The following is an 18,703-nucleotide window of genomic DNA, read 5'->3' as shown; positions in this document are numbered from 1 at the left end:
ACTCGAACCAAACATATTCCGGATACAGCGCCAGAATACTAAACAGACTTGATTTTTATTGCAAGTCGTTCTTAGGTTGTAAAAGAGGCCTACAAGACCTTGTCAAGAACTGCAGGCATATAAAGTACGCCCTGCACATTTCTTTCATAAAGGATATTAGTTTCAAAACTTTATACTGACTAGGCAGTAGGCCACTGAACACTGACATACAGGTTAACATGTGAATGTCCAACCCTTTTACGCCACGCATGAGAACCAAAACCGATTAACTTTGCAACAAACTACAGGCCTAAACTTTCCACTGAAACTTCCAAAGAAGTTAGTCTGATAGAATATATTCATTACCTGTGTTCAAGAACCCATTTTCCGAATTAAAAGACCTGCCAACTTATATGAGGTCTACTCGTTGCAGTACTGGCCTCGTATTTAAGATGTCCTAGACTGGACGCCAGTCACCACTAATACAAAAAATAAGAAAGTAACAGAAAATCTATCAGTATAATGATAAATAATAATTTAATCCTACATAAAACATACATAAGGCAATACCAAATATAATATCGCAAACAAAAATATAAGAGCAAGTTAAAAACTATGATTTAAGGGGGGAGCAGTTTGAAGGTTTTGTTGGGTATATAAAAAGTTAAAATCTTATGAGGGCATTACACGACATCTAACGGAAATAAGATAACTATAAATGTGACCTTATTACTCTATGTTAAAGGCAACTTCGGCTTCCAAGTGTTGACACGGAAAATTTTAATTTATTAGTACAACAAATTAACCATGTCAGAAACTCTTATTGAATAATAACGTGTTAGTTTCTGAAATACATGCGATAGTATAGTTAATCTGACAATTGGACATTTTATCTGCAAGTGTTAGACTCATGACCTACACCCCTTGGCCATAGAAATGCAGTACCCACAAAAAGTGTCTTATAAACGAAGACGCCCGTATTACCAATCACTCCGCCACGCCTGCTTTTATCTAGAACTCTGCTTCACACAGTTTCGTAATCACAGTTCTATACATTACTTGGTTCTGGCAAAAGCACTAGACTCAAAATGGTCAATGTAACAGAACCGCTTACTGTCAAAGGTACCAAAAAAAGACTAGATCGAACCCACTTCACTCACATTAGCTGGAATGAGAAAAATAAAAGGGACTTCCAGCAAAACATAAAAAGGATCACACAAGCAGCAAGCACTGGGCTGTATCGTGCCGATAAGAACGGTAAGAACACGAACAATCTCGCACAGCTTTCTCAGAGCAGTATCTTCCCACAGGAATGTGTTTGACCCGTTTATACAGAGTGCAGAATCACCAGGCTAACAAACATCGATTGTTGCAGCATTCGATCCTACGTTGTTGTATACAATTTTACGCGTTGAAGAATGACTTACACAAATATACTCGTGTAATATTTTCAAGCAACTAACCATGATGTTTGCAACATAAATGTTTAACAACAATCTCGATTTAACGCCAAGATCCTTGTATCTTGCTTTAAAAAAAACCAAGCATGCACTGAATAAATGCAGGTATTTGAATACACACATACATACATAAATATACGCAAACGCATTGCATAAACACGTGCATGCGTCACTTTGCATTACGTATTACATTATAAGCAGGAAACACGTATCCATCTACCATATTTAATACCTCCTTAATGGCGACTTGGACTAAACGTACGAAATCGGAATCCTCCTTCAAATAAGTATGAATAGTGTTAATTTTCAAATTCCGAAATTCGAAATTCGATATCGACATCAATATTTGTTTCTCCATCTCAAACTCACAACTCATTACCATGTTATGTGAGATCCGCCAGGCCCTTCTGAGGCTAAATACTTGTCAGGAGAAGAGAGAGATGAGCATTTCACAGGCGGGGGTGTAGTTGCTGACCAAACGATAATCTTTCGTGTCAAATTATTCTTCTGGACTTTGTCCATCGTCTAAATTATAAAATTAGTTTCTGTCCACCTTCCACTTGGTTTACCTGGTGATGGAAGCACAGCTCAGCTTTCGAAATGTTGTGTATTTTACAATGCATACGATAGGCAAAGTCCAAAAGAATAATTATACGTAATACAACGCAATGTGATCAGAGACCTTTTGACTTCCATAATCGTTGTACGCCAGGCAGAGTGTATATTTAAAATGCAACCCCATAACACTCACATGCTACAGAACAGAAACGAACTCAGAAGCAGGTCAAACCTCGTGCAATGCACTCCCCCAGCCTCCCCCGTGACACTCGTCAAGGTCATCCTGGATGCTAAGCCACTGCGCAAATGCTGTAGAAAGTTGGTGCAGTGCCGTCTTATTCGAGACAAGACACACTGCAAAATGCTTCACGAACAGTAACAGATGATTTCGATGTAAAGTAATGCTCGAGAATGAACAATGAATAAAGAACGAAAGACAAATGGTTCTAAACTGAATGGTAGACGCTTAATGTACAAGTAGTTCAAACTTAAAGCGGTGGTTCTCTCTTTGTAAACATCCGTATTTCACACTGCTCCCAGGACAGAAATCGGCTAGTATAATTTAGCAAATCCAGTTTCCGCTCTGACCGCGTAGTGTAATTACATGCAATGTATTTACAACACTAACTATTCAGCTAAATTACGTATAGCCGATTTCTATGACCTCAATAATAGACCTACTGTTGGGTCCATCCACTACAGGAAGTCAGGCAACAATTACTGACCCGGCTGAACACTTCGTCTCTTCTTTGATTCAGATATTGTCCTCAGCACATAAAATTTAAAACGCTATGCAATTTACGTATTGTCTGGTAGTTAACAAAAGCGTAACACAGATTCAAGAGTTCTTTCGTAATACAATGACCAACCAATTTCACGTTTTCACATCTGTAAAACATAAACTCCATTTCTTCACATATAACTAAGAACGTGAAAGCTTCAAAATATATTGAACTTCAACGAAAGCTGTGGGTGTATCAAATTACGACACCGAAAGTTGTCCAAAACATTAAACGACCTTGAGTTACCTGAGATGCAACCAAACCACTTACTGGAACGGTGGATACTTCATGATATTCTTAAAATAATTTTCCAAGTGTGGGCAAAGAGACAAGGGGAAGATGCAACTGGCCATTTTAAAGATTTCACTCGATAGATAAAAAAAAAGATAATTGTATCAGAAGTAAATAACTATATGAGTTAGCGAAGTTCAGTTTAGAGGTGAATAACTGAGTTGGACAGTAGCTGCCACCACCTAAGAGCACCACAATGAAAAAATATTTATTGGGCCGTGCACCAGAGAAACAAAACAATAAGGCCTGACGCTGTTCAGAATACAAGTCGGGTATTGTTCGAAAGTGTTTGCGGAAAACGGCTACATGTGATAATTTATTACAGATTGGTGGAGATTGCATGATGACACGGCCTGATTTACTTCCTCCGTAACTGCTTTTCAGCTATTAGTTTTTGTAGCTGGTCGTTCGTTTACCACCGCCTTTGTTAGGTGCGATATAGTTTTAAGCAGGAATTTCTTCACGGCCTGATCGAAAATATGAATCAATAAAATAGATTTCTTACACGCAACTGCGCACTGTTCTGGTCGTAATTACGCGGGGAAAATGAATAGTTTCAAATAGACCCAACGTCCACACCCATGGTCATGTTAAATTTGTGATATTAGGTACAGAGTATTCAAATAGCCCGTATGTTAAAAAATGCATTCTAAACTGTGGAATATGAGAACAGAAAGTAAACGAAACTACTCAGGACTGTCTTATAAAACACATTAAGTGACTTGACTCCTTTATTCAGATTAACTGCTGTATTAAAAAACACGTCTGGTCTAGCGGTACCACATGTAGGCCCATATTTAATTCGGTTATTATGATTTTAAATTTATTTTAAGTTAATTTCTTAATTTTCACAACTGTGTCCAGTGATATATGATAGTACATTTAAAAGCGCCTAATTTACAGGTCAAGTGAAGACGTCCACTTAATATAATCATAATCAAAACTTTCTTGTAGTTTCACTTATCGATTTACCTTCACTAGTAAACTGCATGAAAATATTTATGGATTGCCAGTAATATATATAAAATCGAGTTTAACGGAATACCACTGATACAGTTTATACTCTGAAAAATTAGTTTAACTTAACCCACAACCTTCATGTAGAAATGACGGCTGCTATCAGCAGACCATCGGAGGATACACCATTATTTCTCTGTTTGTACCTACCTGTATCCATGCTGAATTTCTACTCGAAGAAAACAGTGCTTCAACTATCGAAAATCGTAAACAATCGAGAAATATAATTAAGGCCTAAAACCATGTTATGTTAGTCATTTTATATAAAAAACAGGAATCATTCGACAAAAAGTGATACCTTCCTGGAATCCCGAGAATTCATAACGATTCGAGACTGAGATATGCGTGTCGCAAAGAGTAAAGTAGGTCGAACGCAAACTCATGAGGTATTTATATGGTGTCGGATAGATTAGTCTTGGCTTTCAGCATGCAACATGATCAATTTTCGAAACGAGTGTATCAATCGTGAGAAATTATTTTCTCCAATTTCAATATACACTAAAGGTTAATATAAGCAGAGGGTTACTTTATATGACAAGATTGTGACGAAAGACTAAAGCATTCTGACACTTTCTCAGTATATCGCATGTAAGAACGATTCACCTATCATGTATCCGCACAGACCAGTAACTTTTAGGGGCGGTTTACGTAATTAAAATCTGATACCAAGAACTTCACCAGGAATAAATACTGTAACAACTATTACATATGTAAAACGCCCGTTTTCACTTAATACGCAATACAGCCTCCATTTACTAGTAATGGCTTAATAATATATAATTGGAGAGTTGGCTGTGATTACTACACTGATACACACCTTGGAAAATCGACTGAATATTAGAAAAATGCATTTTCGGGCCGTTAGGATCTACTTCATTTAACGCTGCTTTTAATTTAAAAAAAACTTATATACCTACATATACCACAAAAAGTCCTTACAATTTTTACAGATATGCTCTCTGAATGAAATTTAAAGTTATCTTCAATGTTGTATTCAGTTTACCACAAATACAACACAATTAGTGCAACTTGAAAACTTCATGTATCGTCTTAGCTGTTCCATAAAGGCTGATTTGAAAATTAAGAACGACACCTATGCGTACATCAGATGATACTGTTAAAATCGACGTTAACAAATAAGATCAGGACGCGGGCTGCTTTCAGATGGCTGATAATAGAAGTCTTTGAGTGGGGGGGGGGGGGGGCGGCTCTTGTGAATATGTTACTACACCTTCAAATTACATAAAGGTCTTGGGATTTACTGACTAGATGAACGACTATTACAGTCTCAAGACGGATTCTTCTCCATGGAGTAAGTTCATAGTTCTTGGTAAACATTCCCCTTTCTTCTTTTTTGAAATTTCCCCAAGGACTGGTAGTTTGTGGTAGGTGAAATAAGGTACATTGTGGTTTAAAGACTTTGGGGCCGGGCAGCGATCAATTCATTACGCAATAAAAGAAACTCGTGAATAGGCAGTGAGAGAGTAACAGACAACCGCGAGGAGAAACACTGCCAACACCCAACAGCTATAGCGCAGGTGATTTCGAAGTGCATGTTCAACTTCCACCGCGTCAGTTAATTAGGTTTTCGAATCTAATGTACGCAGACCTTAAATGTGTCAGACTATCGACCTAATGGAAACAGTTTAGAAACGGAGAACGACTAAATAATTCAATTCGTGATCAGAGCGCAGTATGGAGCCGGGCAGGCGGGCGAACGAATCGACGGACGGACGGACGCACGGAAAAGTACTGGAGCGACGAGAGCGTACTCGCACTATTCCGCGTGGAAAAGCGAGTCAAAGTCGAAAAGACACCTCGGACATCTTAGTGCTCTCATTTTTACGATGAAATGAGAGCTGATAATCAACAGAGAATTCTGATGTATTAACTTCCAATCAACCACTAAGTATATTAGTCTATAAATATAAACGTGATTGAAAATTAGGAAATCATCATCATGACAATCATTACATAATTATGTTTAAAATCTAAACCGGAAGAAGTTAGTTCAGATTACTTGCTTAGTCCGTATATTCCAACAACAGTGTTTGAGCTGCTGAGGTTATTCAGCGCAGAATAAGGAGTGAAAGGGAAACGAAGCGAGAAGCAGTCATTCATCGCCGTGCCATTATGGAATTTGCTACGTGGACTGGTGAAAGTCTCGAATATTGTACAGCCACAGTGCGCTGAAGTTGGCTTATGTACCACATTAAGTACTGTGGCGCCACAGACAAAAGAGAACTGAAAGCAACATACAAACACCCTTACTGACAAACTGAAGGGCAGTGTCCACAGTGGCTGTGAACAAGGTCACGAGCTTGCTTTAAAACAGGTCCTAGGCGGGGAATTAGGAACTGAGTCTTAAGAAAATATCGATACTTAAGGGCGTATGCTGCATCATTTATCATTCACTGTGCCAATCTGAATTTGCTACATGGACTGGGTTAAGTCACGAATGATTTCAGTCCAGTTCTACCTTATACTAGACATAGTGGCCGACGTACAGACTTATCAAGTCTTGAAATTCAGAATCTTAAGACAAATGTGAAAGACGACAACCTGCAATGTCAGAGGTGAAATATAACTAAGGCTGGAAAGTAAATAAATTACACAGTTACTTACAACATATATAACAGACTATGTATTCAAAGTTGAATACACATTTATTACCAATTAATTAGCATAAGTGCACCGCAAAAGGCTACAAAGAACGTTTACTTTGCCTTGCAGACAACACAGCCTAATAATAATTGTATGTCATTCTTCATGAACCTCGGAATACGAAAACACGCATGAAATGCCAGTGTAAAATCCAGCCGGCCACCGGTAACACCTGCCTAAACCCTCAAAAGTGGCGGGTGACATGGGACATCACACGGATACGTAGAAACCTGAAAAATTTCACTCTGTTTTACTGTTCTGAATAATACAACCATACAGGAAGTCAGTAAATACTACGAAAGGCTCCATATAATTCCAGACGTTCATTAGCCTAAACATGTAAATTTAATATTCGTGTCCATTACTTACATTTGCAGTTTGTGTTACGAGACTTACAGGAGTCCTAACACTGAGCAAACTTTTAAGACTACTCACACAGTTCAATACAAAATATTCAGCCGATTCCATGGCCAAGCTTTTATTCTCAAGTCCCATACAAGAACTTCCAACTTATGTAGAATGCTGAAAGTTATTGTTCAGCCCGTGTGCTGAAGTTGGCTTATGTATCTCATTAAGGACTGTGGCGCCACAGACAAAAGAGAACTGAAAGCAACAAACATCCTTAATGACAAACTGAAGGGCAGTGTACACAATGTCTGTGAACAAGGTCACGAGCTTGCTTTAAAACAGGTCCTAGGCGGAGAACAATTAGCAAGCGAGTCTTAAGAAAATATCGATTCTTAAGGGCGTATGCTGCATCATGTCAGTAAACTGCACGGGCAATGAATAACTGAAGATTTCTGTCTTCTGGGTTGTTGCGCCGTGTAGTCTGGTAGATGTTTACCAACGTTTCGGAGGTCATATTGCCTCCGTCATCAGGGCGATGATGGCGGCAGTATGACCTCCGAAACGTCGGTTAAACTTCTACCAGACTACACGGCGCAACAACCCAGAAGACAGAAATCTTCATACCTACCGCTGTGAAAACCTCAAATCTTACAATGAATAAATGGCGGGCCTTGCATGTAAAACTTTGGATTACATTAAAGTTCACTAAATTATTCTCAGCTATGCAAATAACCAATAAGACCGGTCCCTCTTTACTGCAGCGATGAAGAACTGACATGTTTTTTTTTAAAAAATAAGATGTACAATTTTGCGGAAGTGCAGATCCTGTAAAGTCATTGTTATTATTGCGATGATGTAGAACTATGTCTGTGCAAAAGCGCAGATGAAGAGCCATTTGTCGATCCCCAGGTGAACACGTGTGAATGTAAAGCAGTGGCGGAATGGTGTTGGCCGCGGAAAACTAAAAACTCTGAGAAAACCTGTCTCACGGTCACTTTACCGCCCCACTCCCCAAACATGGGTTGCCATGGGCGCGAATCAGGTCCTCCACAGAAAAAAAAGGCAACTAACCGCCTGAGTTACGACACAGCTTTTGCCAAATCTCAGAAAGCCGTATACCACCAGTGTAACAGACTTATAGTGACGTCGGTAGGTATAATTTAAAGCAGAAGTAGAACACAGTGTGTAATGTACGTAAAATAAATAGTGTTCACGTAATTTCTGTCTAAAATGAACAATGAGAAAACAATTTATAACAAGTGCGAATACCACATTAAAATACTAATAAACTTTTAATGACTGAGGAAAAAAACTATTCTTGTAAAATAGTTCATAAGAGCTTCTAACAATTTATTCCTTTGCTAGTTTTATAGACGGAAAATTCTTGCTTAAAACAGCCCTTTATCCACCTACTGAAGAATTTAAAGAAACAAAATGGGACTTTCCCACATTATTGTGAACAAAGAATCTCCCTCACTGTAAATGCTACACTGTCCTCCACCACCAATAACAATGGCACTGTTTCCTCCTTTATCCTGGCGAAAAAGAACAAACATCTTCACATCCGCACTTTGACCATAAATCTAAAAATATTGGCGTTAGAGTTAAAAATTGAAGCAAGAGTACCCCAAAACAAATTATGAGTTTTTATACCCCGCAGTGACCGCAATTTTCATTTTCCACTATTAGTTTGATGTAGAAATTGGCGTACAGCTAAAAGAATGCTACATTAAAAGATAAGAATAATAAGACCAAAACTATTAAATGCGAATGAATCAATCTTCCCAGTAATAATCACGGTCTTATTTAATTGCGTAAAACGTTTCTCCTTCAGTCCTGACTTCACCTTGTGCGCTGAGATCCAAGCATCTTCTTCCAGCTTGCGTCAAATTTAAAATTCTTCGTAACTCAACAACTCACAACTATTGCTTCCTTTTCTGCAATCTGCAAGAAAGTATATAACCATATTCCGCGTTAAAGAATCGATCACGTAACCGACTGGGGCCGTATTTTAAATCAGAATCTGTTTCTTAACGACTAAATGGCGCAAAAAAAACCGTACAACAGAACAATCCAGACATCGAATGCCGTGTCATGATTAACGAACCAAGCAGACCTACCTCCGCTTTTAACAGCTCTGTATAAGAAAACAGATCAAGTGCATGTACTGCAACCTAACGCGTTTTCATGCTGTGAAAAATTTAAAATGGTGACCGTATCGTTAGTACAAGGAAGTCTTACCAGATCTACCGCTAATCGGACAGAAGAATTACTAGATCTAATCTGTAATCGTAGCACAACTTCTTTTGGTATGCGAGGCGTGTCCGCAGAAGGTCATGTATTGTCACCACAGCAAGCAGGCAGCGCCAACCTCCAACGTAATTTTTTCATCCCTTACTTTTGAGTGCAGTATATGCCTATGATCAAAAAGTCGTAACTATTTGTTGGTTTGACACGGACATTCATTAATAACTTCAACAAAATAGTTTACGGGATTTCAAATTCTCACGGCGGTGAGTATGAAGTTGGCTGTCTTCTGGGTTGCTGAGCCGCGTAGTCTGAGGTGCAACCCACCTTCAAGAGAAGAGTAACAATGCATTTGTTATTATTATACAGTTTTGTTCCTCATATTTCTACTATGGCGACTACTCACACCTGCAAATACTGGTTCTAATACGGGGCAGGAACCGAACAGGGATGTTACGTGGTTTTCATGAACCCCATCAGTTGAATACCTGGACAAATAACCTGAAAACAGACTTGGGACCCATTCCTCCAACAAGCTTCCCCACAATTTCTCATTCATAATCTTTTCACTATGCACAGTACATTATCTAAGCAACTGATACAGCAAAAATTTGTGGATATTGTGATGGATGCCTAGATGGCCCACTTGTTAGGCAATTTTGTACGATAGATAAACGACTTCCAAACAGCCTAAGACAACCAAACCCTGGACTGATTTTGAAGTGTTACTAATGCAATATCTAACTTCACCAAGCCCAATTTTTGTATAATCTTTTCATAAAGATTTCTGTCTTCTGGGTTGTTGCGCCGTGTAGCCTGGTCGATGCTAACCAACGTTTCAGAGATCATACTGCCTCCGTCATCAGGGCAATGAATATTCATCGCCCTGATGATCTCTGAAACGTTGGTTAGCATCGACCAGACTACACGGCGCAACAACCCAGAAGACAGAAATCTTCATACTAAGAATCGCCCTGATGATGGAGGCAGTATGACCTCTGAAACGTTGGTTAACATCGACCAGACTACACAGCGCAACAACCCAGAAGACAGAAATCTTCATACTCACCGCTGTGAAAACCTCAAATCTTACAATCTTTTCATATATTGACAGTAAAAGCAGTTTATAAAAGTATGCAGTGTGTAACATGCAGGCATACCTTACGAAATTTCAACATGTATCACTTTAGTTAAATGAAACGACATTTTAGAGGATAAGTGAGGAGGCGATAGATCTGGTGAGCCTTGTCGACCGCATTTTGTGGCCCCCAGGAGACTACCTAGAGGCCAATTACCTTCTCTAGGCCTGCAAGTTCCTATGGGACCATAAAACACTGATCTCTACACTCAAGAGTGCGTGAAAGAAAACTTATTTGGGATATAAAAAACAGACTTTTTTCTCCTACTGAAGTCCACGTCTAGATCTAAATGTAACAGAGTTACACGAGAGGCTTTTCAACATTAGTTGTTGTCGTCCTTGTACTTAAAGTGTTGAAGTCTCATTAAGAACAACAAAACTTAATTGATTTACACAATCTACGGTTAATCTATCACAGAAGAAATCGGAAAAGGCTCAGAGCCTTTAAACCTTTAGAGCCCGACGGTAACTATATATACAGCCCTCTTTAATAATCACAAGCTCTGTATTTTGTATTTATAGGTTTCGCATGATTCTCAGTGTAAAAAGTGATAATTTCCTTAAACAGCATTCACGTAGTGATCTTTGTAATAGTTAGGTGTGGCGTTTTCTTTGAGGTACGGGCTGAACAATTAAATATTATTTATATGAGCTTCGGCTTCAAAGGGTTAAACATGCTGTGTTAACTTCTGTTCTGGGCGTATCGTTTCAAATGGTTAATAATAATAAAGCATAGCGGAGAAAGAGAGAAAAGGTGTATTCCAATTTTGAGTAGGCAAACTTTACAAATGAGGTATTTAGGATTTTCCATTGGGCTACAAAATCCGCTTATAATTTAATACTTGCGTATACATATCTAGTGTTGCAAAGCTAGTCGGAATTATACTGCATCCAGATGAAAATTAGTTTACCTTGATTTTCTTAACTGTAGAATTCAGTTATAAAACAACGAAAAATCTTTCAAATAATAGCTGAAGATCTTAACAAGATATGTAAAATTATAGATTATTGTATAAAACTGATATTCTATTTCTGATTAATGTAAGGTAGAGATTTCACAGAAGTGGTTCCCAGATATTTTTGACTCTGGTATCAGAAAAGAGCTGTATACTATCTGAGTGTCTGTAATCACAGCTCGTAATTATTACACATAAGAAACATGTTTATTTACTATTAAAACCAACAACTTTTAGTTGTATTAAAATCACACCCGCAACGAACACGAAAGAATATAAGTTGTTAAACATTCCCCATAGAAATAGAACAAAAATACTGTAATCGTGATTTACTTACTAGCAAAAGCGCAAACATATTGTAACGTGGGACGGTATACGACCTTGATTGTCAACCCTTGATTTCTTCTGGGGTCTGCTACCTCAAATCCGATCCGATTGTAAACTTGGTTGGATTGTAAGAGACCACGATGTCCTCCAGCAATAATTAATTTAATCAAACTAAAATGTCTTTTACAGCACAAAATAATCTCGTCTACAACACACTTCTCCTACAAGCGATTCACACAGACGCATGAGGCCGCGACTTCTAGTCCTGGGGCCCCGGCTGGCGGCACATGTGTCACATTGCCGACACCATTGCTCCACGTCGCTCCTAGAGTGTAGCCAGTAATACCGCCGCCTGACCTTGTCTAGGGTTTTGTTAATTCCCAGGTGTCCTCCGGAAGACCCTCCATGAACCTCGGCCAGAACCTCCTTTATCTTACTTCGTGGCAGGACCAATTGAGCCGTCTTCGCTTTACCATCCGCCGACTCCCAGTGTCGTTCTAGCACGCCGTCCTTAATCGCTAGGGAGTCCCATTGTGCCCAGTAGCTCTTGTAGACCGGGCTACGGTCAGCGATGTCATACCACTGGGGTCGTTGTCCCCTTCCCATCTCTTGCAAGATCTGCCCCACATCTTGGTCCTCCAGCTGCTCTTTTCTTAGTGTCACCCGGTCCCAGCCATCCGCGACTGTAGCGGCGACGGCTCGCACCTTTACGCGACCCGCTCGTTGCTCGACCTTCTGGCAGTGGCCACAGTCCTCCGAGCATGGCCTTCTAGAGAGAGCGTCGGCGTTGGTATGCCTCCGTCCCTGTCGATGTTCAGAGGTAAAGTTATATTCATGTAGTCGCTGGACCCAACGGGCAGTCTGTCCCTCCAGGTTCTTGAAACCGAGCAGCCACGTTAAGGCGGAGTGATCTGTACGCAGGTGGAACTCTTGCCCATACAGGTACTTGTGGAAATGTTCCAAGGTTTTTACCACAGCCAGCATCTCCCTCCGGGTGACACAGTAATTCCTCTCGGGGCGGGATAGGGTCTTGCTATAGTAGCCTATTACTCGCTCCTGGCCATCTTGTATCTGGGATAACACGCCTCCGATCCCAACGCTGCTTGCGTCGGTGTCTACCAGGAAGTTCTCGCCAGGTCGTGGATATCCTAAAATGGGCGATGCAAACAGCGACTCTTTCAAGGACTCGAATGCGACGTCCGCCTCCGGGGACCAGTGGAACGTTCTTTTCTCCTCGGTGAGTTGAGTCAGTGGCTTGGCGATGTCAGCAAACCCGGCAACGAATCTCCGATAGTAGGTGCAGCTCCTTAGCTCGTGCTTGTCCTTTGGCCTCGGCCACTCTCGCACAGCCTTCAGCTTTTCGGGTTCGGTGGTCACCCCGCCGGGGGAAACCACATGTCCTAGATATTTCGCCTCCTTCTGGAGCATCCGACACTTTCCGGAGTTCAGCTTAAGTCCGGCTTCCCTGAGCCTCTGGAGCACTTCCCTCAGATTATCCAAGTGCTCCCAGAATGTCCGACCAATGACGATGACATCATCCAGGTAGACCAAGCAGGCTTTGGGCGTCAGGTCCCGCAGGACGGACTCCATCAGCCTTTGCAAGGCCGAATGACATTACTGTGAATTGCCACAGCCCCTGTCCAGTAGATAATGCAGTCTTCTCTTTATCCTCGGGATGCAGGGCCACCTGCCAGTAGCCACTCTTTAGGTCTAATATCGAGAACCATTTGGCCCCTGCCAGTGTGTCTAGGGTATCGTCGATCCTGGGCAGTGGGAAGCATTCCTTCTTGGTGACGTTATTCAGCTTCCTGTAGTCAACGCAGAACCGCAGTACCCCGTTCTTCTTTCGCACAAGCACCGGGTACGTGGACCGTGGCGGCCGAGGAGCCAGCGTGTGTCCAGTGGGGTGCTACGGGCCGATGCGTAAGCGAGAGAGTGGAGCCAACGAGAGGTCTAGTGTGACGTGTTGCGGTTGGCATAGTTGTGTCTCTTTATTGACATTGTTGTTGGTCCTCGACTTTCAGGATGTCTTCGTGACAGAAAACAATGGTTATGGGCGGACGGTATGCTAAGGGACATGGGGGAACGAGGTGTGATCGAGGCATTAGACAGCCCGTGGTCGTCGCCCGTCGTGCAGTGAAATCTGCCCTGTGACTCGGATTTCGTTTTGCTTGATTTAATAATGGCGGAGTTTAAATAAGTGTGAATAATTCTCGTACCCCACCAAAGGCAAAAACGGTAAGAAGTCAGTTTAGTTTTAATGAAGAGAGGCTACGAATTTGGGAATTCTCGGACGGGCAGTCAAGTTCGGTTTATGACAAGAATTTTTTTTTATAAATAGAACAAAAATTGGTTTCGAAGATTGGAAGGAATCGCCTCTGAAAGTTTAAATGTCAAAAGCCGAAGTTCTAGTGCAAAGGAACTTCAATAATTTGTATTTCTTTTCCATGTCAGAATCTTAGGACATTTTTTCCGACTGTCAATTTGCTAATTTCGGCTTTTAAACGAATGCAACAATGTAAACACAGCAATGTAAGCACAACAGTGCTAAACGCAACAATGTCTATAAACAAACAACAATGTCAATAAAGAGACACAACAATGCCAGACACAACAATGTCTATAAAAGAGTACAACAATGCCAACCGCAACACGTCACACTATTATAAATATTTAACAAAAACTACTCAGACGACAAAATATCACTAAGCTTTTTCATGTTAATGTTTGATGTATTTCGCAAAATACAGTCCTACATAAAACTAAGCAGAATTTGGGGGCCGCTAGATCAAACCTAATATGCCCGAAACGTTTACTGTAAGTTTACAAATGCCATCAATATTGGTTTAGATTCCGTGACTGACGGACATCTCCATGTGATGCATTCGCTTTATGCACTTCGCGTTAAGAACGTATAGGCTTTAAAAGCCAAATAAACATGTATTAACTACCACAAATCCAACAACAGTCTCGCTAGAGCTTGTTCGATACTGCAAATGCCCGGAGTAATCGAAGTGTCATGTACTTCCAGAGCCATTAAAACGAAAAAAAATCCCGTCATCTACATGACCATCAAAACAAAAAGAAAATACGTTTCACGTAACTATCTACGAACAAAATCCTATCTCAGAGGCAACAAAATGAACCTACATTCAAGAAAACGACACGGGAAGAATGGTATGCTGCAAAGCATTTGGTCCAGCTCCAAGAGCTTCCAATACCTTGTCAGAGAGAGAGAGAGAGAGAGAGAGATATAGTCGATATTGAGCGTTAAGGATTTATGACTTTCCTGAAGTAAACAGATTTAACCTCATACTGTTCCAGCGCACAGTCTGAAGAGCCAATAACTGGTCGTTAGGAATACGAAACGGGGACACGTGCAAAGGTTTTCAAGGACAAAAGATTTTTCTCATTAATACTTTTTTTTTAGTAATTAGCACTTACGATACTGAGATTTTTCTACTTAAAATGCATAACCTACATAACGTACGCCTATTCCGCAAAGCTTAAGAAAACAGAAGAATGTCAATTCGTTTCCTGGCTGATTACTCGTATGTAAGATTAAAACATGTCATCAATGAAACAACCCTAGATGGTAGTGAATGTGAGCGGCTGTAGCCTACTTCATGCATCCAGTAGATTAGCTTCGCGATAACGCATCTCTTATGTAGTGGGGAATACCCGGCTCGAAACTAAACCATGTCATTAACCATCCTGAAACCGTAAGTGGTTTTCTTCATACCAGTTCAGGAGACTATAGGCGTGGTAACTTGGAACAGACCACAATAGCCTCCAGTCATTCTGTCGTGTTTACAGAAACTAAACTCTCGTCAGAAAAACCAAAAGTTCTACAACAAAAACCACTAAGCTTGTGCCGGTTACAAAACTGAACAGTTCATCTTTTTAAACGTTAATACGCTGTCTCTCCATTCCATGGGGTTTTAAATGTGTACGTCGTTATGAACTCCAGAATAGGTAATCTCTAAAACCTGGGCATTTCCCTCTTTTTATACATTCTCTGAAGCTGCGTTCAGCCAATATACGCTGCCTGTAAATACTTATTTTGAAGTCGTGTTTCGTTTCTGGCCCCTTAGTGTGAAAGTCACATAATTTCATAAATATGTAAATTTGACATTTTACACTTATTTCCTTCTTATTTATAAGTGCCCTTTCAATACGTACGTAATGTAGTCAATCCTAGAAAATACAATGGTTATCATCTTTATGGACATTTCATGGAATATATATTTAGGTCGAACAAGATTTCTTTCTTGAATACCGTAACTTTAATTTTACTTAAAAACATGGATTAATTACATTTTTCAGATAGTCTGAATAGCTTAAGTAGTGCAATTTGTAACGTGATCTATGACGTGTTCAAACGTGACCATATTCAAACAAGAGAAAGTTTACTTCTTTAAAATGTACGTGCATCCCACTTCTAAGGCTATTTGCCACAATTTAACACCACAGTCTACATATACACCAAATAAAACAGGCTATAATATGTAGCATCAGCTTACCCCTTGATTTAATGAGATCCCTTTATCAATAATTTTGTCTCACGTCATCTTACCGTATTTAACGATACACATTACACAACAATTATTAGGAGGAAAAGGGTTGTGAACAAATCAGAAAAGCCTTTGTCTTTCGCTGACATCGTGAGAATAATTAATTGTCTGTGGGTTGTGACGATAATTGAACTGAGTTCGGACACGACAGGGTGCAATGCATCTGAGCGCCACAGCACAGATTTCTAGCGACAAACAGCTTCTGGTCAGTTCCTGAACACGCAGTAATTCAGTTGCGGTCTTCTGAGGTCATTCGGTTTCAAGTCCCTGCTAAACTACAATGCAGATGGATTCACAAAGGCCTACCAATTAAAGCTCTTGACACCGACGAACAAGCAGTGAATCACTTGTATAGGATAAGTCAGTCAGTAGCTACAAAGTGTAAGGAGACGAATGAAGACACTCACTGACTTGCAGAAACTGCAGAATGAATGGGCATGACATACTAACAGCTTTCAGTCCGAAATAAAATCATTTATCTGTCCGTCTAAATTATAAGGGCATCTATTTTATAGGATGCGTGTTTCTTTACAAAAAATATATGTTAATAAGTAAAATACTTAATGATTTTTCTGCATTTAAGCTGTATACAGTTTTACAATTTATTCACAGGAAAAACTCTCGAGTTTCTACAACTAATGTCAAAAAGAACGTCGCGGTCGAGTGGTTAGCACTCCTTTGTATTCGGCATCCCGGGTTCTAATCTTGGCCTGGAGACAGACTAATCTGACTCAGGTTCCTCGTAGGTTTCCTCAGTCCCTTCAAGCGAATGTAAATTTAAGCAAGGACCGCTATTTTCCATCTCCAACCCATCATGCATTAATCATACTCTCATTCCAATCTACAGAGTCAGAGCCAGTGACAACGTCATTAAACAAGACATAAATAAATAAAGAACCGCTTTCAATTAAACAATGTGTTTTCATTTGCTTACAGACGACATTCTTCTGAATCAGGTGGAGTGTCATCATGACAGATGGTGATGACCGGTGTTGTATGAAATGACTTTCGCTGTAACTGCCCTCGATGTTCACATGCCGGTCGGAAACAAATCGATCTGTCAGTACGTGGATCTTGTCTTTAACTCTCTTTTTCTAAGTTACACTCTCTCACTCATATTCATGCTGAGCAGTGAAGTAATCATACGGCGAAGGTAAGGGTCATACCACCATCAATGACAAATTTTACAGAAGAAATAATTTTCGTACGGCTTCACAGAAACAACGCGTCAAAATCACTAATCAATCAGCAACCAAGACAATTCAACAGATCAAACATCACAAGTAATGAAAGACAAACGTAAGCAAGAACCAAACAACACGGGTACCACCACATGCACACCAGTGTTCCCAGCAACAAAATAAATATCGCACAACATGTAAGCAGATAAAAACTATGAATACGTGAAACGAGGTCAAGAACGCAAGTTTAAAGCAGTCACAAAACATGAAATTTCCCAGTTTTCATCTTAAAAGACCTCAGCTATTTAACTAGTCTACAGGCTGCTTTACTGCAATTACTGACAATACTTTGAGCATAAGAACTTTTGCTAAACCAGGAAGAAAATTGTAGTAAGTAGTCTGCTCGTAGTCGAGAAACTACAGACAAGACGTAATGTGGCACTTCCAACTAGGGACCCATTAGTCTTCACACCGCAGAAGAAAGATACACAGCCCTATTTCGCGTTTAAAAGGGAATCCCGTATAAATCGGGCCAGAGAGGGCTGTTACTACGCGTTTCAATTGTGGCTAAAACACGTGTATATGCTACGACATAGGCCTACAACAGAAAAATAGCATCAAAGAGGTGGGGACAATAAATTTATTATCAGCAGGACCAACTCAGTTATTCTAACATTTACTGTAACGCCGGTTGAAGTTATGCTACGTGAAGTAACACTGACTGAAATCGTCTGAATGATTTAACGAAATAAAAGTTTCGACATACCTCGTACTTCGGTCCACGGAAGCTCTGTCAGGAATTTAACACAGTAAAGAGAGTGTAGTCGGCTCCTACCCGACTCTTACCTACAAGTGTCCTGTTTCGACGATACTAGTAGGCCTGTACTGAATTTCCATGCGTGACTCAACACTATGTTATATCGTCTGTTCTGCAGGCACGTCCTTTACACGCTTCAAATATTTTCAATATCATAGCATTCCCTTGAAATTATTCATAAATTTTTTGAGGGAACATTTCTTCTGGATAATAAACTACAATCGAAAAATGCCACTGTGAGAAAAATCTACGCCTCATGTAGCTGCAGACATTCAAGGCAAATATGTGTAGTAAGATTAAAATAATCCGTACAATGAAAGAAAAGTCACTTAAAAACCGTTGTGATAAAACCAACAACATCCGC

At 40.1% G+C, this 18,703-nt stretch overlaps 1 protein-coding gene and 1 long non-coding RNA gene across 10 annotated transcripts in view; both read right to left on the bottom strand.

Annotated features, from left to right (window-relative positions):
• The window catches only part of LOC110827866 (phosphatase and actin regulator 2), a 254,537-nt gene that overhangs the window by 114,145 nt on the left and 121,689 nt on the right, over positions 1-18,703 (bottom strand). The gene's annotated exons all lie outside the window — the stretch shown is intronic.
• LOC110827869 (uncharacterized) lies at positions 6,709-7,454 on the bottom strand. Its single transcript, XR_002542495.2, has 2 exons — positions 7,121-7,454; positions 6,709-6,981 (listed from the first exon to the last, which is right to left on the bottom strand). It is a non-coding gene; the product is annotated as an uncharacterized LOC110827869 (long non-coding RNA).

Source organism: Zootermopsis nevadensis, unplaced genomic scaffold (assembly GCF_977971745.1).
Source record: "Zootermopsis nevadensis isolate Lab colony 2312 unplaced genomic scaffold, Znev_1.0 Znev_ptg000018l, whole genome shotgun sequence".
Lineage (NCBI taxonomy): Eukaryota > Metazoa > Arthropoda > Insecta > Blattodea > Termopsidae > Zootermopsis > Zootermopsis nevadensis.
Note: the sequence above shows the minus strand (reverse complement) of the source record. Positions and strands in the feature narration are given on the sequence as shown.